Source organism: Triturus cristatus, chromosome 8, assembly GCF_964204655.1.
Source record: "Triturus cristatus chromosome 8, aTriCri1.1, whole genome shotgun sequence".
Lineage (NCBI taxonomy): Eukaryota > Metazoa > Chordata > Amphibia > Caudata > Salamandridae > Triturus > Triturus cristatus.
This window is the reverse complement of record NC_140591.1, coordinates 8,310,203-8,335,539: the sequence shown is the minus strand read 5'-3', so window position 1 is coordinate 8,335,539 and position 25,337 is coordinate 8,310,203.

Genomic DNA, 25,337 nt, shown 5'->3' with positions numbered 1-25,337 from the left:
TATTGCTCACTAAATCATGCCCAGAAAATCTGTTAGGAATTAAAACCCTGAAAGCTCTAGGAGCCATAATATGTTGTTCTCCGGAAGGAGTAAGGTTGTTTTTACGTGATTTTAAAGGTCACTATGTATCTAGAGACATGGATCCCCGACTGCAGACTTTACCTACACATCTATGGGCACAAGGCCCTACTGATGTTGGTTGCATGAATATTACACCATATCGAGTCACACTAAAGGCAGGAGTGGTGCTACCACGAATGCGACAATACAAGTTACCACCAGATGCTGTAGTGGCTTTACTACAAATCATTGACGAGCTAATTGCCCAAGGAGTAGTTGTAGAAACAGACTCCAATGTATGTAATTCACCGATAATTCCGGTTCTTAAACGAACAGATCCTACAGCCCCGCCAGTATATCGATTGGTTATTGACCTGCGCGAGTTAAACAAATGCATTGTGCCACAATTTCCTGTGGTCCCAGATATCTCGTCATTATTGACAGCTATTGATTCCGAAGCAACATTCTTTACTGTAATTGATCTTAAGAATGCCTTTTTCAGCGTCCCAATAGATCCGGAAAGCCAATATTTGTTCGGATTTAGTTTAAATGGGCGCAGCTTTAAATTCTCACGCGCACCTCAAGGATTTACAGAAAGCCCCAGCATCTATAGCGAAGCACTAAAACGAGAACTTGACAGTATCCACATGCCAGTTAACACTGCCTTGCTTCAATACGTCGATGATCTGCTGATCACCGCGAGAAGCGAACCAGAATGTGAAAAAGCATCACTGACAGTTTTACAATTTCTAGCCGAAAAGGGGCACAAGGTGTCCCCTTCTAAGCTGCAATTCTGTGTCCAGCGAGTTGTTTATCTTGGACACTCGCTGTCCAAGGAGGGAAGGCAGCTTACACCCGACCGCATTCAGTTGATAGCTAACATGCCAATACCCAAGACACAAAAGGAAGTACGAGCCTTCATAGGCCTCACGTCATATTGCAGACAGTGGATCCCTCAATACGCATTTCTAGCAAAACCACTCATTCAGTTAACCACACAGGAGGCAGCCACACCGACTGTTCTCCCTTGGACTCAGGAACACACACAAGCTTTTGAAAGCCTAAAGAAAGCTTTATGTCAAGCACCCGTTTTAGCAACACCATGTTACAGAAAACAGTTTACACTCTTTGTTACAGAACGCGAAGGTACTGCCTTGTCAGTACTAACACAGGAACAAGCAGGAGCACACAAACCATGTGCTTATTTTTCTAGTACATTAGATCCCGTAGCTCAGGCTTTGCCTGCATGCCTGAAATCAGTGGCAGCAACAGCTTTAGCAATCAGACAAAGCGATGCCATAGTGTTAGGACATCCATTGACAGTTCAAGTACCACACGCAGTAGAGGTTCTTGTAAATAGAACGCAAACACAACACTTGACTATAGCCCGACTTACAGGGTACGAACTTACATTGTTTCAGCCACATATAGAAATCAGACGCTGTAACACATTGAATCCTGCCACACTTTTACCTTTAATCGGAACAGACCCACTAGCTCATGATTGTATTGAAGTTATTACGATAACGACGAAACCCAGACAAGACTTAACCGATGTCCCATTGACAGATCCAGACCTGACATTGTATGTAGATGGTTCATGCATGAGAACAAGTACAGGAGAGTTAGTGGCCGCTTACGCAGTCACAACAGATACTGAAGTCATTGAAACAAATCGTATAAATATTTTGTCAGCTCAAGCCGCAGAGCTCATCGCTCTGACACAAGCCTGTATTCAAGCCACGAATAAAAAAGTCAACATATACACTGACTCACGTTATGCATTCGGAGTTGTACATGACTTCGGCGTGCTGTGGCGAGAGAGAGGTTATTTAACTTCTCACGGTGCCCACATTCAGCACGGACCCCTCATTCATGCCTTATTAGATGCAATACATCTACCCACTGCAATATCAATTATGAAATGTAAGGCTCATACGAAGGTTACTGATATCATTTCCCAAGGCAATGATCTAGCCGACAGAACAGCTAAACAGACTGCTCAAACTCAAACCCCCGACATGACAAAGACAATAGTCCCGACACCGACACATTGTATGACAGTTAAAGATCCTACTCTTGACGTAATCGACATACAGACACATGCTACACCAGACGAAATAAAGAAATGGACTGAATTAGGAGGGATCCAAACGGACCAAGGATGGATGATGAAGGAAAAGTCTGTATGGTTCCTTCCTGATTCAATGGTCCAAGTTATAATTAACACTATACATAGTCCAGCACATCTAGGAGAAAAAGCTATGCTAGACAGCATTCAACACATTTGGTTCAATAAACATTTACGAGCAGCAGCCAAACAAAAGGTCCGTACCTGTATGATCTGTTGTCAGTTCAACCCAGGAAAAAGCGTTCCCGTAGAACAGGGTGGATTTCATACTCCTAATCATCCTTTTGAAGTACTCCAGATGGACTATATCCAGATGGAACGATGTCGAGGATTCAAATATGTTCTCGTAGTTGTCTGCGCTCTGTCCCGTTGGACGGAGGCATACCCGGTTTCAGATTACACTGCCCCGACTACTGCCAAACAGTTGGTTCGAGAATTCTTCCCACGATACGGTTTACCACGTGCTGTTCACTCAGATAACGGCCAGCCGTTCTCATCCGAATTAATGAAACACGTTTCACTTCTGTTAGGATATCAGTGGAAATTCCACTGTGTCCGACACCCCGAGGCAGCAGGTCTCGTAGAAAGACATAACCAGATACTGAAAATCAGAATGTCCAAAATATGCAGAGAGAAAGGTGTCGACTGGGTAGTAGCGTTGCCCGTTGCACTCTTTTACATGAGAATGGTAGCACACTCTCGAACAGGGCTATCCCCGTATGAGGTGATCTTCGGTAGACCACCGAATATGTGGGGGACGCCTATACCACGCAAAATAACTGATATTGACTGTAATATGCTGACAGATTACTTGGCTTCCTTGATGTCTGCACTACAATCTTGTCGTTCACAGGTAGCTGCAGCCTTTCCCGACAACACTGAAGTGAAACCCCATGACGTTGTTCCGGGTGATCTTGTCTTTGTGAGGAATTTCGACCGAAAGACTCAGCTGGAGCCCAGGTGGAAATCACCCAAGTTGGTCCTGCTGACCACAAGGACAGCCGTGAAGATCGAGGGCCGCAAGGGCTGGATTCATTCAAGTCATATCAAGAAATTTCATGGACTATCCTCGGATATAGACATCGTGCCCTGCACTCCCTCACAGACTGATTCAAAACTTCCTTTGGTTGAAAAAACTGAAACCGAACTCTATAAAGTAAAATTGAGGCCTAGAACGTCAGACAATTTGATTGTTTAAGTCCTCTCCAAGGTGAAGCGGTTGAATTTGTCTCTGACATGTATCCTCTAGACCCGAATCATGGACAGTCGCGAAAAATGTTGAAACGACAGGCGTATTGTAAATCACTGCGTAGCCACTGTATAGGGACATTATTAATTCTGTTTTTATTGAGTCTTTTAATAATTATTACAAGTATGTTGTTGCACATATATTACCCTATTTCTAGACACGTTTATAATGTTACTGCTGAACATTCTTTTAGTGACTTACCTCCGCATGAGTTGTCTTATAGACTTGCGCTGCGCAATAACACTTTCATTAGTATGTTACATCATTCCCATCAGACTAGTAATGCCACCAATTGTTGGGTGTGTGGCCGACTCCCTCCCTATCAGAATTATGAAGGAGTCCTGCCTTTCTTTCCACATCCATTTACACATAATGGCTCCTGTGGAGCATGGTTTAGTTTAATCAATTCCATAGACTCAGACACCGCAGTTTACCAAGATCATTGGATATGGGGAAACCTGAACCTAGTTTTACTCAAGGTCTGCTACCCTGACAAGGAGGGTCGCCCCAAAAGAACAGGAACTGATCTAGAAAATGAAGTATATGGATTAGGTAATTTTACACCTAATCTCATGATTCTAAATGTTGTATCCGAAGTTGAACTAGTCTTACCCACCATGTCAGTATTCCCAGCGAAGGGTGAATTGTGTGTAAGAAAGGTTGGTTCCATACATATGGGCCATAGTAAATGCACTACTATAGTAGAGTTCAGTGATCAAGGAAAATCTTCATTTAGAGCTTCTCGCCACTCCTACTTTATATGTGGTCAGACGGCATATATGCGTCTACCTCTAGATTGGGATGGTACCTGCTACATTGCATTCCTTCTGCCACCTGTTTTCCTAGCTCCTCCTGATTATTACAGAAATATTCATTTAGTACACAACAGAGAGCGGAGAGATCTCCCCATTGTCGATTACACTGAGACAGCATGGGACAAGTATGTAGATTTTAATAAAGGCATCTTTCCCTATATAGGTACTGTTACTAATAGTAAGCTGATACGTAGATTAACTAGAACACTTGAAGCAGTAGTGAATGAGACTATTTCCGCCTTAGGCAATTTAACGGAAGAGCAGTCTGCTATGCGGATTGTTGTGCTTCAAAATCGTCTTGTCCTTGACGTCATCCTGGCTGATAGGGGCGGAGCTTGTAGGGTCATCGGATCAAGCTGCTGCGTATTCATACCAGAAAATTCGCCATCTGTATATAAAGCCATCACTCGCCTTCATAAGATTGTAAACCAGATACACCAGAACCCAGGCACTTGGACTTGGTCCAGTCGGTTTTGGAATGTGATATCGGCCTGGGGATGGAGAGTTTTATCCTTCCTAGGTATTGGCCTTCTCATACTATTCAGTTGCTGTCTATGTCTACAATGTGGACCAGCGATTTGTGGTCTGTGTGCCACATCGTGTATTCCACCACCAAGATTTCATTCAAGATCACGGAAGAAGAAAGAAGAACAAATGATGCTATATGAACAGATCAATGGATTGATGAAGATTGATATCTCTTGAAGGGCAAGTAGGGGACAAGGAGGGAATGTGGAAATGTGGATTTTCCTGGTCAGTTATGTCCCCTATCTTGGACCCCAACGGTTCTATGTGCATGTCACAAGTACATGTATGTTCCCTCCAGTTCCAGTTATGAAGACGCAAATACATGTGCGTCCACCGTCAACATGTCCTCTGTCAGATCCGCCATGAATAGGCCGGATATTCCATTCCTAAATATAAAAGGCCACCGGCTTTATATGGTTCACTTATGCCATTTTACAGTCCAGGCAAGTAGGCCCTGATTCTGTCATCAAACTCTTCTTGCCTTCTGCCTCTGAAAGCTCCAGTCTGAGCCTGCATCTGTGACCATGAACTTTGTCTCATTCTCTGCGCGGCTCACGAAGCCTGACATCAGCCTATTCTCTGCCAAGAACTGTATTTCACCTTCGAATTATCTGCTTCCCCCTCAGCCGATGCATTCCTGCCTAGTAGCTTAAGTAAACATTCTTCCAGTTACCAGGCAAAAGGCCCGGCCTCTCTGTCCTCATGCAAGTAATTCATAGCCCTGTTACCATGGAATATTCCTACCCCCTCGCATTCAGTGTAGACACTTAGACGCTTGTACACGCACGCACAGTCAGTATAGAATAGATTCTGTCCGAGAGTCCTTCTTTTGTGGATAACATAGTTCTTTAAACATAGGATGTTAGATATGATTTGGGATTAGGTTGACTTGACCCCCCAGACTTTTTGTCTCCACATGTAGAGCTAACGTCAAGTCCCCTTCACCCCCTAGTTACACGTCAATTACACGTCATGCTGCTGCGCGCGCATCTATGCCAAGTATTATCTTATAGATCCACCTATGTATGACATCATAACCAATCATGTTCCTTTTTTACTCCTTATTACACCCATTTTCGGTTACGCAGGTGAAACGTCATTTTCCTTATCAATTGTTACGCCTACTGCATTCGCTTCATTGTAATGTATGTATTATAAAAGTTACTTCTTGTCAATAAAGTATGTACTTCACTTCCTGAACCCCCGTGGTGATGGAACTTGGAGCATCCGATTATAATCGATCATTGGAATAAAGCCCATTCCGAAACTCTAATATCACGGATTCTGCCTCTCATTTTACTGAGCTATTTTATAATGTTTCTGTATCAAATTCAGTCCCGGTAAAGGAATTTTTATTTACCACAGTTCCCATGAGGCACAGGGTCAAGACTGATTTGCATATGGCTGGGTTCAAACTGGAATGGCATGGTGAGCAAAAAAACGATGGATTTAGGCCCAGATCTCTGTACTGGGGTGAATGTATGACATTGTTCTGCATTCTGTCCATCAATTGTTGTTTTTGCATTTGTCACCCCGAGTGGGAAGGGTATGCCCAGACGTGGGTCCCTTGCTCTCCATGCCACTGGAATCAAGCTATCCTGGCTGAAGAGGGGTGAAACCCCGAAACTGGTCCTAGGATGCTTGTTTCCAGTCCAGGGAGAACCTGTCTTGGCAGTTCGGGCTGGACTGTTCCCATGAGGCACAGGGTCAAGACTGATTTGCATATGGCTGGGTTCAAACTGGAATGGCATGGTGAGCAAAAAAACGATGGATTTAGGCCCAGATCTCTGTACTGGGGTGAATGTATGACATTGTTATGCATTCTGTCCATCAATTGTTGTTTTTGCAGCATCATTTGTGGCACCCTGCTACGCCTCATGATGTAGGCATCGTGTGCTGACCCTGGAAAACGTGCACAGACATGGGAAATCAGCATGTTAGCAAGACACACCACAAGGGCATTTATAGAGTGGTAATGTTTACGGTTGCGATAGGCGACCTCCTGTGCCTGTGGTGGTACAAAAGCCACATGTGTCCCATCAATGGACCCAATGACATGGGGCATCCCTCCCAGGGCATAGAAATCACCCTTGACACCTGTCAACTCCTCAGGAGTCGGAAAATGGATGAATTCATCCAGGTGCTCCGACATGGCTGCCAAAACATCATGCAGGACACGGCTGAACATCGTCTGGGACATGCCACCAACATCAGCTATGGTGAATTGAAGCGTACCGGTGGCAAAAAAATGTAGGGCTGCCATCACCTTCATCTTGGGGGTCAGCTCAGTAGGATAACTGTGTCTCGGTTGGAGGTGTGGTGCCAGCCTGTTTGTCAGGTCCTCAATCAACTGTTGGGTGAATCTGTAACGGCGTATGCAGTCACGTTCCCTCATGGCACCCAAGTCTGTCAGTGGTCTGGGGACAGGCGATGCCCCGCAGAAATTGGGAATGAATAACGAAGAGTGAGAACATAACAACATCAATGTCAATGAACTGAGCACATGCTCAACTGCTAATACACATCTGCTTAGTACAGAGTCTGGTCTGTGCAATACATCCAGGACACGTATGCCAGCCAGGTGATACTCCTACGAAAAGCCAGCTACACCCGTTGATTGGCAAGTCTACATGACATGCCCTGAAACGAGCTGTGGGCCAGTATCAGTGAATAGCCAGAGACATCACAAGAGTGACATACATCCACATCTCAGCATTTTAAGGATGTCATCTCATACAGACAGCTGACGGCAAGCTAGACGCACAGATCACATGGAATGTCAAATGTACAGATCACACACATTGCGATGAAGGGGTACATGTGAAAACAGAAAACACAGACATTGAGACAACGCAGATATGTCCTCATGTCAAAATATCAAGTTAGATGCATACAGACACACGTTACGTGGAAATCCACATGTGGCATGGTGTGCATAGATGTGTGCCATGCCCATCTAGACATAGACACATGTTGGATGCAGCAACAGCAGATGCAGTTGACGGGACACCAACAGCAAGCTCATGGGAACACATGACATACACATGACATAGTCACATCGTTGCACGCTGGTCGTTAAATGTCAGTTGTTAGTGTCCCTGTCCCTGGCATCAGGGGACAGTTGCGGGTGGTGGTGACTGTGCCATACCAGTGATGCTGTGCTTGACACGTTTGTACTACATGCACACATGTGCAAAGTGTGAAGGGGAAGTGTGCCACATAGTGCGCCCCATCACACATGACATGTGTACACAGGTCATCACACATCAATTGTGCAAATACATGAGGAGACATGTGCAATATCACTGCCTGACACACCTAGGCCCTGCACATGTAGGACAGCAATGACAATGACTTGATGTACATCCTTGTGCGAGTCTGAGACCTCCATTCCTTTCGTGTGTGCATCCTCTCAACAGTGTAAGTGTGTGAAACGCACCGTACACACGCTCTGAGGGCATGTGCACGGTCCGTATCACTACAGTTGTGTGGCCGTAGGAGCACGCGTGGTACGGACCGTACAAGGTCCGTTTCACTATATTAGTGGTGCCGTAGGAGCACTCGTGGTACAGACCGTACACATGTACATGTACTACCAGTGCCTAGACGTACGTGTATGCACTGGTAGTACACGTACGTGTAGGCACTGGTAGTACATGTACGGGTACGTGTACTACCAGTGGCCATAGGAGCACGCGTGGTACTGACCGTACAAGGTCTGTATCACTATAGTAGTGCTGCCGTAGGAGCACTCATGGTACGGACCGTACACACGTATGTGTACTACCAGTGCCTAGACGTATGTGTAGGCACTGGAAGTACACGTATGTGTAGGCACTGGTAGTACACGTACGTGTAGGCACTGGTAGCACACGTACCCGTATGTGTACTACCAGTGCGTACACATACGTGTAGGCACTGGTAGTACATGTACGTGTAGGCACTGGTAGTACACGTATGTGTAGGCACTGGTAGTACATGTATGGGTACGTGTACTACCAGTGCGTACACGTACGTGTAGGCACTGGTAGTACACATGCGGGTATGTGTACTACCAGTGCCTACACGTACATGTAGGCACTGGTAGTACACGTACAGGTACGTGTACTACCAGTGCATACACGTACGTGTAGGCACGGGTACGTGTCCTACCAGTGCCTAGACGTATGTGTAGGCACTGGTAAGACACGTACGTGTAGGCACTGGTAGCACACGTACATGTAGGCACTGGTAGTACACGTATGTGTAGGCACTGGTAGTACACATATGTGTAGGCACTGGTAGTACATGTACGGGTACGTGTACTACCAGTGCGTACACTTACGTGTAGGCACTGGTAGTACTCGTACGTGTAGGCACTGGTAGTACACGTACGGGTATGTGTACTACCAGTGCGTACACGTACGTGTAGGCACTGGTAGTACACGTACAGGTACGTGTACTACCAGTGCCTACACATACGTGTAGGCACGGGTACGTGTACTACCAGTGTGTACACGTACGTGTAGGCACTGGTAGTACATGTACGTGTAGGCACTGGTAGTACACGTACGGGCACATGTGCTACCAGTGCGTACACATACATGTAGGCACTGGTAGTACACGTACGGGTACATGCACTACCAGTGCGTACATGTACGTGTAGGCACTGGTAGTACACGTACGTGTAGGCACTGGTAGTACATGTACGTGTAGGCACTGGTAGTACACGTACCCGTACTTGTACTACCAGTGCCTACACATATGTGTAGGCACTGGTAGTACATGTACGTGTAGGCACTGGTAGTACATGTACGGGTACGTGTACTACCAGTGCGTACATGTACGTGTAGGCACTGGTAGTACACGTACCTGTACGTGTACTACCAGTGCGTAAACGTACATGTAGGCACTGGTAGTACACGTATGTGTAGCCACTGGTAGTACACATACGGGTGCGTGTACTACCAGTGCATACACGTACGTGTAGGCACTGGCAGTACATGTACGCGTAGGCACTGGTAGTACACGTACGGGCATGTATACTACCAGTGCGTACACATACGTGTAGGCACTGGTAGTACACATACGTGTAGGAACTGGTAGTACACGTACGTGTAGGCACTGGTAGTACACGTACCCATACGTGTACTACCAGTGCGTACACATACGTGTCAAAGGCACTGTGAACTGGTGCCATAGGGGTACGTGTGAAACGCACCGTACCTGTGTGTGGATTTGAAAATTACATAGGGGACACATAAGGGACAAGTATTAGGCACTAAATGCATGCTGGTTGTCATGGATACAGAGTTTTCAGTTCAAATTTTCCATCAGGTGGCCTGGAAAAGTCAGTTGGCCACAAAATACAATGTTGCAAAGTGGTTGTTGACTTGACATGATGCTCAAAATTTGAACAATGCAAATTCTGTCACTGGTGTATGTGGAAAGGGATTGGAGTAAACGTAAGATGCGAATGAATCTGACCAATCACTATGTACTCCTCCAAATGAATGACCCTCAGCAAGACAGATATAAGTCAGCCAGAACCCATGAGAGGGCACTTGCCTGCACACGTTTCCTGTCGACAACACTGCTGCTGTCTGTGCTTCCTCTGGCACCATGTCAAGGTCTGTGGAGAGGGCCCAGCCATTCACCCACGAGGAGAATGAGGTATTGCTTGATGTCATCCTCCCACAGTACCCCAGCCTGTATGGGAGACCAGGGGAGCAGGTGAGTGCTGACTCCACTACCTTTGACTGTGCACCTTTTTTGTGACTGTCACTTCTGGCATTGTGTCCAGGTGTGACATACATGCAATGTTGTTTAGAGTGGGTCCCGGGGGGGGAATGGCTTATGTCTCCAATGCAGAGCATGATGTAGTTCATGTGTGCACTCCTCACTTGCATTGTGCTTACTGTGACATTCACTGCATAGTGCATGACACATTCAGCCTGGCTAATCCTTTGTGGCATTTTTTGTCTATAGTCCTGAGGTGATTCAGTGGTCCCCCCGGTGTGACAGGTGACTGTACCCACAGATGTGTGTGAGTTGAGTGGAGCTGTGGTGAGAGTGTCCAAGTGATGTGTACACCCCCTGGACATTGATGTGTGTGAATGTTCCTTGTCATGTTGGTGAGTGTCTATGTGAAGTGTTGCACCACAGCTGCATGGAGGAGGCAACAGCTCTACCCATCTGATGTGAGAAGTAAGCCGTGCTGTGTGTCTGACTTGCTGAGCTAGCCCCACACCTGTGACACCCCACAGGCAAGTGGCACATGTGCAGAGTGAGGTTTGTATCCGCTGTTGCCAATGGCATGTGATTGATCTGTGCTAGTGTGTGTCTGTGTACTCTGCTGAGGTTGCGTCAGTGGCCTGGGGCATGAAACTGCTTGGAGGTGCTGTCCATCAGCCTGGTGTTGCTTGTGATGCACAGTTTGTGCCATGTTCATGGAGTGTGTCGCACCCCTCATGCCACCTGTGTACTTTATATGCCATGTAGTGCATTGGGGCTTCCACAGAGGCCAATGTCCATATGACTAAGATGCTATTCCTTGGCAGCATCCTATGCCCTGTTCAACATATCAAAGATGTTCAAATGTGTGTCTCTCTGACATGGAGCAGGTGTAGTGATGTTGTCTCACTTTGTCATCCTCACAGGTAACTGCCTACGCGAAGGGGGAGATCTGGAAGCAGTCCGTCAGGGCCGTGAGATCGGTGGAGGGTCGCAGTCGGTGCCTAGCCCAAGTAAGAAAACGGTGGCAGGACATCCGGTGCTGGACCCGGAGGATCGCCCGGGTCCTGCTGAAGGACTCACCTCCACGCCCCCACGGCGGGCGCCGACACCTGACCCACCAGATGAAGCGTGTCCTGGCGGTGGTCTTCCCTGACATGGATAGGCGGTTACAGGAGATGCAGCAGCAAGGAGGGGGTAGGTACATGTGTGTTTGTTGTGTGTCACCAGCTTTTGGAAGTGCTCAGTCGCCTGGATACACTGCCAGGGTTTATATGTGCAGTGCATATCCTTTTCCCCCAAGTCAACCGGTGCTGTTCTTCCTCCCTTCCCCTCCTTGACATGTGTTCCCTGGTCTGTGTGTAATCACTATTGCACATGGTCATCTAGGCTGGCAGTTAATCCAAGTGCACATTGCTTTCTGCATCATGTGTGGGGGTGGTCTGTGACATGTGTTGGTACCTTGCCTGTGCCCTGTCCTGTTCAGTCATTTGGGGGTCCATATTTGTTGGCACTGATGCTGAGTCTCAACATAGGAGTGTGAGTTTTCAAATGAACAGACTTGCAGCATGCATGACCGAAGTTGTGGGCTCAGACATGATGTGCATGAGTGGGAGATATGCATAGTGGCGGGACGGTTGCTCATGTTACAGTCAGATCATTCCAGGACCATGGAGCAGTGTGCCCACTACAATCCCCTGAGACACCCTTGCCTCGGAATCATGTGTGTCATCCAACACTGTGCCCATTCTCTGTCGGTTCAGCATAGGTTGGCCTCTGTGGCATTGTTCCCTGGCCTCATTTGTATTTATGTAAAGTGTGCTACATGTGTCCACTGTACAGGGTGACCCCATTTGGCTTGTGCATCCTCACACTGGGCAGTGCCTGTGTGTCTATGTACAACTATCTGTTGATGGTTGTTTGTCACAAATATGTGTTGGCAGCCTCACGAGGTGATGTGGAGTACATTTAGGAATTCTTGATGCACATTTTAGTGAACCCAGATTAAGAGGTGTAACTTCTTGATCTGTCTCAATCACATTGTCTCAGGTATGGGGGGTTTGTGCGGACGAGGCCTACATGTCCAAACCTTATGTCTCCTTGCCAGGTCTGACCTGTCCGTGATAATTGTCTGGACAGACACTCAACATGCAGTGACCCAGTCATGTTGTGCAGGGTTTAATGTTTGTGCTTTGCAGCATGTGTCAAAAGTTTAAATACATGATTCCTGCTCATCCATTTTTGGCACCAGTATGTGGTCCAGATGCTACATAGTTTGGTGTTTGTGTGCTGACATATGTGTGGACATTCTTGTTTGCCATGAGTGTGTCTCCTCAGTGCAGGTGCTCCTTATTCCGACACAATTGCAGGCCCATTAGCTTATGCATTGTCCTGTGTTTGGACATGTGTGCCACTCCACATGACAGGCAGTGGATCAGATGTGTTGCCAACTGTGTCATCATGGTACGGATGGCCATGTGACAGGACAGGTGGCATGATTCAAGTTGTTAGTCAAGAAGTCTTGTACCTTGGCACACACTACACTGGGTAAGTCCTTGGTTGTTGCTGATACCAACTTACGAGTGTCAAGTCATCCAGACCGCCGTGGTGCCATGTATATGTACTTACTGAAACCCCATTTCTTTCTAACAGTGGCTTCTTTGAATAAGGCTGGCAGCTCATACAATGACTGTGTAAATGTAGTTTTGTGTGCACCTCCTTGTGTGACTTCTTTTATACAGGCACATGTGTGTTCTGTTCACAAAGTGGCACATTCACACATTCAAAACATGTAGATTGTGTAAAGTGGTGTGATTCCCAAGGGATCAAAATGTATTTCATTTGGGTTTCCAAAGTACTCACAGGTCTCTGATTGTGGGGACACCTTTAGCATTGCGGTCTGGTATTTAGCCTTGGGTGCACCAATACTGTTTCTTTCACAATAAACAAGAGGTGGCATGCCTTCATAGTATTGCTGTGCTCAACTGTTCCCAGACACTAGCTTCTCAGTATAATTCGATATCAAGTTATTTGCTGTTGTGTCCTATTTTTCCTTGTTTCCAAGTGGCATGGTGTGTCAACCAACTGGGGAGTGCAGGGCTTACATATGTGTGGAGTATTCTAGATGTTACTCATGATGCATGTCCTGATATGCACTGTGACCTATTTTGTTTGGACTCATGTGTCAGATGTATACAGGTGACTGATTATTTTCTGTATCTTCACCATGCCCACAGCATCATCGGAGGACACCAAGGGAGACACCTGCACGGACCTGGAGGAGGGATCCAGCACCGGTGCCACCACTGCTGGCGAGTCTGCGGGAGCAAGTGGCACGGAGGGCGAGGGGAGTCAGGCGGAGGTCCTGTCTGGTGGCGACACCGACTACGACGCTGACGGGTCCGAGGCTGAACTCCTTGAGGGGGCGGAGGCTGCGACAACACCTGGCAACAGCACAACATCTGTCACCGCCTCCTCCATTCCCATCACCGCCCTCCCAGTTGCTCCGGTCCCTTCTGTCCGTGCAGGGCACCACCATGTCTCCTTTGTGCCAGGCACCGCACCCCCTGCCCCTGTCACCCCTGCTGCCCTCACTGCAGAGTCTGTGGACATTCAGCGGCAGTTGCAGGTTGGCCAGACATCGATGCTGTATGTCCTCCATGGCCACACCAGACTGCTGACACAGATGGTGTCGTTCATGGAGGGCATGTCAGCAGCGATGTCTGACCAACGGATGTTGCTGAGGTCCATGGACTCTTCACTGACGGCAGCAGTGAGTCTCCTGCAGCGCTTCGTACCCCCCTACCCCTGCCCCATCCACACTTCCCACTCCCATGCCTGTCCCATGCACACCCAGACATTACCAAGCACGCACCCCACAAGACACAGGCAGCATACAAACACGTAAGGGAAAGCACACACCTCCTGGCACGCACACTCAGGGGGATAAAAGCACACCCACTGGGTCTGGGGCACACAGGCATACACGCAGCCACAGTCTGAGTCCGCATGCCTCACTACCCAGTCCCTCCAAAGGCACTCCCCTTGGCTCCCCTGCCACACAGTGAGACAAGGAGATCTACTTGGCTGTGCTGGGCCTCAGCCCCAGTGGGGCACTAGCCCGCAAACAGGCAAGGCACTCCCCGGGTAGGGGAGTTGAGTCCCCCCCCTGTCTACCCCCTCCCCCAGTAGCGCTGAACCCCATCCCTCCGACCCCTCCCCCTCCTTTGTGCCTGTGGTTTCTTCTGGTGCAGGGGATACTCTGGACGCCCTGGCAGAAGTGTGCAGCGCCGAGCTCACCTCCACCTTTGGCGCTGCCCCACCCCCTGTGGTGGAGGCGTCCAGCCCTGCACCCACCACACCTACCCTTACACCTCCTGTCCCTGCGGTGCCTGGTCCTTCCCCACATGATGCCCCCCCCAGTCGACGAACCGGAGGGTTCTAATGTGCAGGCAAGCTAGGGGAGACACGTGCCCCCCAAGGACTTCTATTCTGGGCTGGCCATTGGCCTTTGTATATGGTGTTGTAGAAAAAAATATTTTCTTATGCTGATTAAAGCATTTTCTTTTGACTTTGAACACTATTGCATTTCAGGTATTGATGTTGGTGCTGATGCTCCAGGAGTTGGGGTTGTGGTAATGTGTTATGTTTCGGGCAAAGGTTCGAGTCTGATGGTCATGAGGTGGCCCATGGGATCTGCGTGCCATCACAAGGTCTCTGCAAAGGATCTTTGGTCGTGTGTGTTATTTGTTTTTTGAGACATTGTACCAAGGAGTGTCCCTTCCTCCGTGGCACCTGACATCTTCCCTGCAGAGAGTTGCACAATTGTTGTGCTGACCTGTGTATACATTCCCTTTGTTGGTGACGGATCCCTTCAACTATGGCCATGCCTGCTCAGCAATGTCTCCGGCTGCATCGTCTGTGCCATCCTTGCTAGTCACTGTACTTGTGTATTGAGTATGTTGCCATGCCTTAATGGAGAAATTGTCCCTTTTCTGCACTATGCATGTGTGTAATCCCAGCCTAGCACACATCTGGTACTTGTTCTGCAGGGTATTTGGGCACCTAACTCACAATTGTGGGCATTGTATCTGTGGGAACTGCACCCTATTCCTTCCATGAGAGACAACATCTTGGTGGCTGTCCCAGCACCTGTACATTCCTATCAGTCCTGGGATGTGAGTGACAGTGTGTGTTCCTTTTGGCTCTCTTAGTTTAGTAGGCATTGACATGACTATACAGTCTTGTGGCATGATCTCAGTGTGTGTATTGTGCTGCATCCGCCAGGGGTGGGTATGCATGTGTTATTTGTCCTCACACCCACATGTGGTGTGTCATGCAGTGGGGGAAAGACATCCATCCTCATGGGAGTGGGACACGGCTGTCAGTGATGTCTTGTTATGGCACTATCAACATAGACGAAAATTAGGGATGCGTACATACACCCATGGAGTTGTGGTCATCTGATAATGATGTACACACCCCCATGTCTCTGTCCACTGCTGGGAGTGATAGGCACCCACCCCTCACATGTCTCTGTCCACTGCTGGGAGTGATAGGCACCCACCCCTCACATGTCTCTGTCCACTGCTGGGAGTCCTCTGCACCTACCGCCATATCTCTGTCCACTGCTGGGAGACCTCTGCACCCACCTTCATGTCTCTGTCCACTGCTGGGAGTACTCTGCACCCACCCCTCACATGTCTCTGTCCACTGCTGGGAGTGATAGGCACCCACCCCTCACATGTCTCTGTCCACTGCTGGGAGTCCTCTGCACCCACCCCCATGTCTCTGTCCACTGCTGGGAGTCCTCTGCACCCACCCCCATGTCTCTGCCCACTGCTGGGAGTATTCTGCACCCACCCCCATGTCTCTGTCCACTGCTGGGGGTACTCTGCACCCACCCCTCACATGTCTCTGTCCACTGCTGGGAGTGATAGGCACCCAACACTCACATGTCTCTGTCCACTGCTGGGAGTCCTCTGCACCCACCCCCCATGTCTCTGTCCACTGCTGGGAGTCCTCTGCACCCACCCCCATGTCTCTGTCCACTGCTAGGAGTACTCTGCACCCACCCCTCACATGTCTCTGTCCACTGCTGGGAGTGATAGGCACCCACCCCTCACATGTCTCTGTCCACTGCTGGGAGTGATAGGCACCCACCCCTCACATGTCTCTGTCCACTTCTGGGAGTCCTCTGCACCCACCCCCATGTCTCTGTCCACTGCTGGGAATCCTCTGCACCCACCCCCATGTCTCTGTCCACTGCTAGAAGTATTCTGCACCCACCCCTCACATGTCTCTGTCCACTGCTGGGAGTGATAGGCACCCACCCCTCACATGTCTCTGTCCACTGCCGGGAGTCCTCTGCACCTACCGCCATATCTCTGTCCACTGCTGGGAGACCTCTGCACCCACCTTCATGTCTCTGTCCACTGCTGGGAGTACTCTGCACCCACCCCTCACATGTCTCTGTCCACTGCTGGGAGTGATAGGCACCCACCCCTCACATGTCTCTGTCCACTGCTGGGAGTCCTCTGCACCCACCCCCATGTCTCTGTCCACTGCTGGGAGTCCTCTGCACCCACCCCCATGTCTCTGCCCACTGCTGGGAGTACTCTGCACCCACCCCCATGTCTCTGTCCACTTCTGGGGGTACTCTGCACCCACCCCTCACATGTCTCTGTCCACTGCTGGGAGTGAAAGGCACCCAACACTCACATGTCTCTGTCCACTGCTGGGAGTCCTCTGCACCCACCCCCATGTCTCTGTCCACTGCTGGGAGTCCTCTGCACCCACCCCCATGTCTCTGTCCACTGCTAGGAGTACTCTGCACCCACCCCTCACATGTCTCTGTCCACTGCTGGGAGTGATAGGCACCCACCCCTCACATGTCTCTGTCCACTGCTGGGAGTGATAGGCACCCACCCCTCACATGTCTCTGTCCACTGCTGGGAGTCCTCTGCACCCACCCCCATGTCTCTGTCCACTGCTGGGAATCCTCTGCACCCACCCCCATGTCTCTGTCCACTGCTAGAAGTACTCTGCACCCACCCCTCACATGTCTCTGTCCACTGCTGGGAGTGATATGCACCCACCCCTCACATGTCTCAGTCCACTGCTGGGAGTCCTCTGCACCCACCCCCATATCTCTGGTCACTGCTGGGAGTCCTCTGCACCCACACCCATGTCTCTGTCCACTGCTGGGAGTGATAGGCACCCACCCCCATGTCTCTGTCCACTGCTGTGAGTCCTCTGCACCCACCCCCATGTCTCTGTCCACTGCTGGGAGTCCTCTGCACCCACCCCTCACATGTCTCTGTCCACTGCTGGTATTCCTCTGCACCCACCCCTCACATGTCTCTGTCCACTGCTGGGAGTGATAGGCACCCACCCCTCACATGTCTCTGTCTACTGCTGGGAATCCTAGGCAGCCGCCCACCCACCCACCCGCACCCTCGGTGCAGTACACTGCTTTCCTGGGCATACACCCCCCCCCAATATACTGGTTATATGCTGCACCAGGCCTTAAGCCAACATTTGTGGCGTGTGTACTCACATGTCTCTGTCCACTGCTGGGAGTGATAGGCACCCACCCCTCACATGTCTCTGTCCACTGCCGGGAGTCCTCTGCACCTACCGCCATATCTCTGTCCACTGCTGGGAGACCTCTGCACCCACCTTCATGTCTCTGTCCACTGCTGGGAGTACTCTGCACCCACCCCTCACATGTCTCTGTCCACTGCTGGGAGTGATAGGCACCCACCCCTCACATGTCTCTGTCCACTGCTGGGAGTCCTCTGCACCCACCCCCATGTCTCCGTCCACTGCTGGGAGTCCTCTGCACCCACCCCCATGTCTCTGCCCACTGCTGGGAGTACTCTGCACCCACCCCCATGTCTCTGTCCACTTCTGGGGGTACTCTGCACCCACCCCTCACATGTCTCTGTCCACTGCTGGGAGTGATAGGCACCCAACACTCACATGTCTCTGTCCACTGCTGGGAGTCCTCTGCACCCACCCCCATGTCTCTGTCCACTGCTGGGAGTCCTCTGCACCCACCCCCATGTCTCTGTCCACTGCTAGGAGTACTCTGCACCCACCCCTCACATGTCTCTGTCCACTGCTGGGAGTGATAGGCACCCACCCCTCACATGTCTCTGTCCACTGCTGCGAGTGATAGGCACCCACCCCTCACATGTCTCTGTCCACTGCTGGGAGTCCTCTGCACCCACCCCCATGTCTCTGTCCACTGCTGGGAATCCTCTGCACCCACCCCCATGTCTCTGTCCACTGCTAGAAGTACTCTGCACCCACCCCTCACATGTCTCTGTCCACTGCTGGGAGTGATATGCACCCACCCCTCACATGTCTCAGTCCACTGCTGGGAGTCCTCTGCACCCACCCCCATATCTCTGGTCACTGCTGGGAGTCCTCTGCACCCACACCCATGTCTCTGTCCACTGCTGGGAGTACTCTGCACCCACCCCTCACATGTCTCTGTCCACTGCTGGGAGTGATAGGCACCCACCCCCATGTCTCTGTCCACTGCTGTGAGTCCTCTGCACCCACCCCCATGTCTCTGTCCACTGCTGGGAGTCCTCTGCACCCACCCCTCACATGTCTCTGTCCACTGCTGGTATTCCTCTGCACCCACCCCTCACATGTCTCTGTCCACTGCTGGGAGTGATAGGCACCCACCCCTCACATGTCTCTGTCAACTGCTGGGAATCCTAGGCAGCCGCCCACCCACCCACCCGCACCCTCGGTGCAGTACACTGCTTTCCTGGGCATACACCCCCCCCCAATATACTGGTTATATGCTGCACCAGGCCTTAAGCCAACATTTGTGGCGTGTGTACGCCTTGTATCACAAATGTACTGGTGCCCTAGGGGTATGGGTGATGCGGTCCGTCCCCCCGCATTCATAGGTTGGGTACGTTCCGTACCACGCTTACCCCTACATCACCACTACAATGGTGGTACGGACCGTACCCACGCCCTCAGAGCGTGGGTACGGTCCGTATCACGCGTACCCCTACATCACCACTACAATGGTGGTATGGACTGTACCCATGTCCTCAGAGCGTGGGTACGGCCCGTACCACGCGTACCCCTACATCACCACTACAATGGTGGTATGGACCATACCCACGCTCTGAGGTCGTGGGTATGGACCTTACCCACACTCTGAGGGCGTGGGTACGGTCCGTACCACCATTGTAGTGGTGATGTAGGGGTACGCATGGTACGGACCGTACCCACGGACTCAGAGCGTGGGTGCGGTCCGTACCACCATTGTAGTGGTGATGTAGGGGTACACGTGGTACGGTCCGTACCCACGCTCTGAGGGTGTGGGTACGGTCCGTACCACCATTGTAGTGGTGATGTAGGGGTACGCGTGGTACGGACCGTACCCACGGACTCAGAGCGTGGGTACGGTCCGTACCACCATTGTAGTGGTGATGTAGGGGTATGCGTGGTACGGACCGTACCCATGGACTCAGCGCTTGGATACTTTCCGTACCACCATTGTAGTGGTGATGTAGGGGTATGCGTGGTACTGACTGTACCCATGCTCTGAGGGCGTGGGGACGGTCCGTACCACCATTGTAGTGGTGATGTAGGGGTACGTGTGGTACGGACTGTACCCACGGCCCGTACCATGCGTACCCCTACATCACCACTACAATGGTGGTACGGACCGTACCCACGCTCTGAGGGCGTGGGTACGGTCCGTACCACGCGTACCCCTACATCACCACTACAATGGTGGAACTGACTGTACCCACGCCCTCAGAGCGTGGGTACGGTCCGTCCCACCATTGTAGTGGTGACGGGTACGCGTACACGTCCTCTTCCATTGTGGCGGTACGCAGGGATTGGTGGACACGCCCCCCGAAGTGAGCAGACCCTGGAGGTAATGTATGTACAGGATATATTTTTTGTAAATTGGGTAAGGGTTATGTTTCCTGCCCCTCGCCCCCCCCCTTTGCCCCTGGGTGTTGTTCTGACCTTCTGCGGCATGCGCGGCGGTTTTGGTGCACCAGGTCATAGGCTAGGAGGGCTGGGAGGACCCGTAGGATGGGGTCCATTGCTGTCCGTCGCGTACCGGTGCTCCTTCTTCGCGTCGTCCTCAATTTCCCGGGAGTTTTTGGCTGCCGTACAAAAAAATAGCCGTGCGGAGTGACGTAGGCACGAATCGTACTTGCTGGTCCGTAAAACGCTACCTGACTCTGTCCGGACGTCACGTACGCAATGTCCCTGATCGGAAATGTGGGTATTTTTTCGCCGCACGTAGTTTTTTACGATTCGTACGGAAATGGTATTTCTGTATGAATCGTACTTGCTGCTTTGTAAGGAGGATTTCCCGGGTACGAGTCGAATGGAGAATACGCTCCATACGACCATTCGTACCCGGGTTTTACAGGATCGGAATCGGCACCAAAATGTTAAATACATAAATATTAAATATTAAAATATATATATATTAATTCATTATTATTAAATTACTTCACAACCTACTCCCTTATAAACCCACAACTCACTCATAAAAAAGACACAATTAACACATTTACCAATTAATAATTAACAAATAATTAATAACTAATTAATAATTAATTAATTACCACAATTCACAATACAAAATCTTAAATACTTAAATATTACTGAATAAAAAATATTTATCAATTTTTTATAATTAAATTACTTATTCCCCTATAAACCCACAACCCCCTACGGAACTAAAACGTAAAAATTACTTTTCAAAAAAATAACTTCTAAAAATGTAACACATATGTTAAAAAACAAATGCAATATTTACATAAAAAAATAGAACACATACATTTAAAATACAACCTAAAATACGTAACACTAAATAAAACAACAACAATTTTTTGAACAACGATATTTTAGCAAACGATATTAATTACTTCGATATTTTGAAAAACAATATTACTTACCTTCAACTCGATATTCTTGACAACGATATTCTGACAGTCTATAAGTTTGTACTACGATATTTTGCACTCGATATTAGAGCAACTCGACATTTGCAACTCAATATTATGTGTGTTCACCCCCCCAATGTGAGAAGTTGGCCTGGTATATGCTATCCACTAGTTATAGTGGGCACCCTGTACCATTCCAAACAACCCCTTATTGATGATAGGTTTAAAGACAACCTTTATTGAAAGCTACACTAGTGGTAGCTATGGAGAGCAGCCTTCAGGCTAAGTCTTGAAGGAGTGTAAAGCAGCTTGTTTTACCAGATTATAACCTCTTGAATCACTAAATGAAAGGAGAACCACACAAGGTATATATAAAATATATGTATTTATTTCTAAACGCTCACTACTAATCTCTTTATGAGATTAGAGTCCAAGATACACAATAATAAAGTTCTAAAACGATAGTAAATAGCACAATATACAATGGGCCCTAGGGGCGGACCAAACCATATATTAAGAAAGTGGTATAAGAACCACGACTTGAATAGACACAAGGCCTAGAGCACGCAGAATCGCTGCAACCCCAAGGAACCACCCAATGTAGTGACACAGGAGACCCACGGGGGACGGGTGCAGTGTGAAAACACAGGTGCGAGCCCCGTACTATTCTATGGGAAAGTCGCGGTTGGAATTTTGGAAGTTATGGACACTTAGGAGAGGACTTTGAGCAAACCCCTTTAGACTTAGGAGTTCTAGGGCTAGCACCAATGGGAGAACCAGAGTCCTCAAGTTACCTCACCCAGGGAAGCCGGGTGCACAGGTGTCAAATGGTGTCGGGAATCGTCGTTGATTTCAATGTCCATCTGCTGCAAAGTGCTGCTGCCGGGAAGAAGAAAAGTGTCCGGTGTGATCCAAGCCTGAATTGAAGATCAGAAGAACCTGAAAGCAGAGGGGACAGAGTCTGGGTTACTTGCCAGTGACTAGGGGCACGATAGACGAATGCCCACCGATGTCGGGTGTTTCAGGTGCGAAGAGGTGAAGCTTGACTCTGCAGCCACGAGGACCAGGATGTGTTCACGATAAGCAGGAGCTGTATTTGAGCTGTCCCACGAAGGATGTCAAGTGCTGCGGTGTTGGTGCTCGGATTGAACCCGAAAAGCCTTGGCAACAGCAACCCATGCAAGAAGAGAAAAGATTCTTCGGTGCGGACCAGCAAGGTCCTGGGGACTCCCCAAGTGATGGAGAGTCAGGGCACATCTGGAGCAACAAGGGAAGCCCAATTAGAAGTAAAGTTGCCTTCACAGAGACCCACCAGCCGACGGACTAGGTATCGCAAAGGGACCTAGAGAGAAAACACAAAGGGCCAGCTCACAGAACACTCGTGGGCTCATAGGTTTATATGTGTCTGTATATATGTGTGGATATAGGTAACCTATATCTCAGTAATGGGTGCATACACCACCTTACCCAGGCTGCAGTAGCAGACCTGTGGTGTCATTTTGGAAGGCTTCCCAGGGGTGGCACAATAAATTTGCAGCCCCTGGTAGGCCTCTGGGGTACCTATGCCCTGGGTACATAGTATACCATATACTAGGGACTTATAAGGGTACCCCAGAATCCAATCTGGAGTGCACCTAAAGTACTGGTATCAATTTCAAGGGGAAAGCAGATAGGCTGGTGTCTTGAATAGCAGGATCCCAGCCAGACTAAGTTGAAAACCAGCAAAACACCAGGAAAAAAGTGAGGGCAACCATGCAGTCAGATTCCACCTTCCTACACCCAACAACTGATTTGTTGAAACTTATAGGACAGATGTCCAGAGCTCTCAATTCTCACCCAAAAAACGCCTCCCTTTGCCTGCTGCAACTAACCTCAGGGAGCTGGGAAAGTGACACCAACTGTTGTTTTTGCATTTGTCACCCCGACTGGGAAGGGTATGCCCAGACGTGGGTCCTGTGCTCTCCATGCCACTGGAATCAAGCTATACTGGCTGAAGAGGGGTGAAACCCCGAAACCGGTCCTAGGATGCTTGTTTCCAGTCCAGGGAGGACCTGGCTTGGCAGTTCGGGCTGGACTGTTCCCATGAGGCACAGGGTCAAGACTGATTTGCATATGGCTGGGTTCAAACTGGAACGGCGTGGTGAGCAAAAAAAACGATGGATCTAGGCCCAGATCTCTTTACTGGGGTGAATGTATGACATTGTTCTGCATTCTGTCCATCAACTGTTGTTTTTTAAAGTGACTCAGTGCTGGAGACCTCGCCCAGCAGAAATCGTCAGACCGTCATCTTTGTATTGAGTTAAGCGGACGATCAGGTCTGAGACCATGGTGCCCCGCAAGCTTTGTCGTTACAAACCTTACACAGACAGCCTTATATCAATCAATAAGTCATTTGTAGAGTGAGCTACTCACCCGTGAGGGTTTCAAGGTGCTGAGGGGAGGGAGGGAGCATCTACTGGTCGATAAGCCAGGTCTTGAGACGTCTCCTGAATGTCAGCAGGTCCTTGGTCTGACGCAGGTGGATTGGGAGGGTGTTCCATGTCTTGGCGACGATCTGGGAGAATGATCTTCTGCCGGTGGTTGTTCGGCAGATGCGTGGGACGGTGGCGAGTGTGAGGTCGGCGGAGCGGAGTTGGCGGTTCGGCGTGTAGAAGGACAGTCGTTCGTTGAGGTATTCTGGGTCCAGTGTTGTGGAGTGCTTTGTGCGCGTAGGTGAGGAGTTTGAAGGTGATCCTCTTGTTGACCAGGAGACAGTGCAGGTCCCTCAGGTGGGTGGTGACGTGACTGTGGTGAGGGAGTCCAAGGATGAGGCATGTGGAGGCGTTCTGTATGCGTTGGAGTCTCTTCTGGAGTGTAGCTGTGGTTCCTGCATAGAGGGTGTTGCCGTAGTCCAGCCTGCTGCTGACAAGGGCCTGGGTGACAGTTCTTCTGGATTCGGTGGGGATCCATCTGTAGATCTTGTGGAGCATGCGAAGGGTGTTGAAGAAGGAGGAGGAAACCATGTTGACTTGCTGGGTCATAGAGAGAGTTGAGTCCAGGATGACTCCCAGGTTGCGTGCGAGGTTGGTGGGTGTCGGGGCTGCTCCCAGCGTGGCCGGCCACCAGGAGTCGTCCCATGTGGAGGGGGTGGAGCCAAGGATGAGGACCTCCGTCTTGTCCGAGTTCAATTTCAGCCGGCTAGTCTTCATCCACTCTGCAACGGCCTTCATTCCCTCATGGAGGTTGGATTTGGCGGTGGCTGGGTCCTTGGTGAGGGAGAGGATCAGCTGGGTGTCGTCGGCGTATGAGATGATGTTGTGGTGGTGTGCTCGGACGATGTTGGCGAGCGGTGCCATGTAGATGTTAAAAAGGGTCGGACTGAGGGATGATCCTTGGGGTACACCGCAGGTGATTGTGGTGGCTTCGGACCTGATGGGGGAGGCAGACTCTCTGCGTTCTGCCGGTGAGGAAGGAGGTGATCCAGTCCAGGACTTTGTCTCGGATCCCTGCGTCTTGGAGACGTGTGCGCAGGGTGCGGTGGCAGACAGTGTCGAAGGCGGCCGAGTTGTCCAGTATGGTCCTGATGTCGTCGGTGGTGGCGATGAGGGCGGTTTTGGTGCTGTGATTGCTGCGGAAGCCGGATTGGGAGGAGTCCAGGACATTGTTCTCCTCCAGGAAGTGGGTCAGTTGTCTGTTGGCGGTCTTCTCAATGATTTTCGCTGGGAACGGGAGCAGGGAGATGGGTCGGAAGTTCTTGAGGTCCTTTGGGTCTGCCTTGGGTTTCTTGAGAAGGGCGTTGATCTCAGCGTGTTTCCAGCTTTCAGGGAAGGTGGCGGTCTCGAAGGAGCTGTTGATGATCTTTCAAAGTTGGGGTGCGATGATGGAGCTTGCCTTGTTGAAGATGTGGTGGGGGG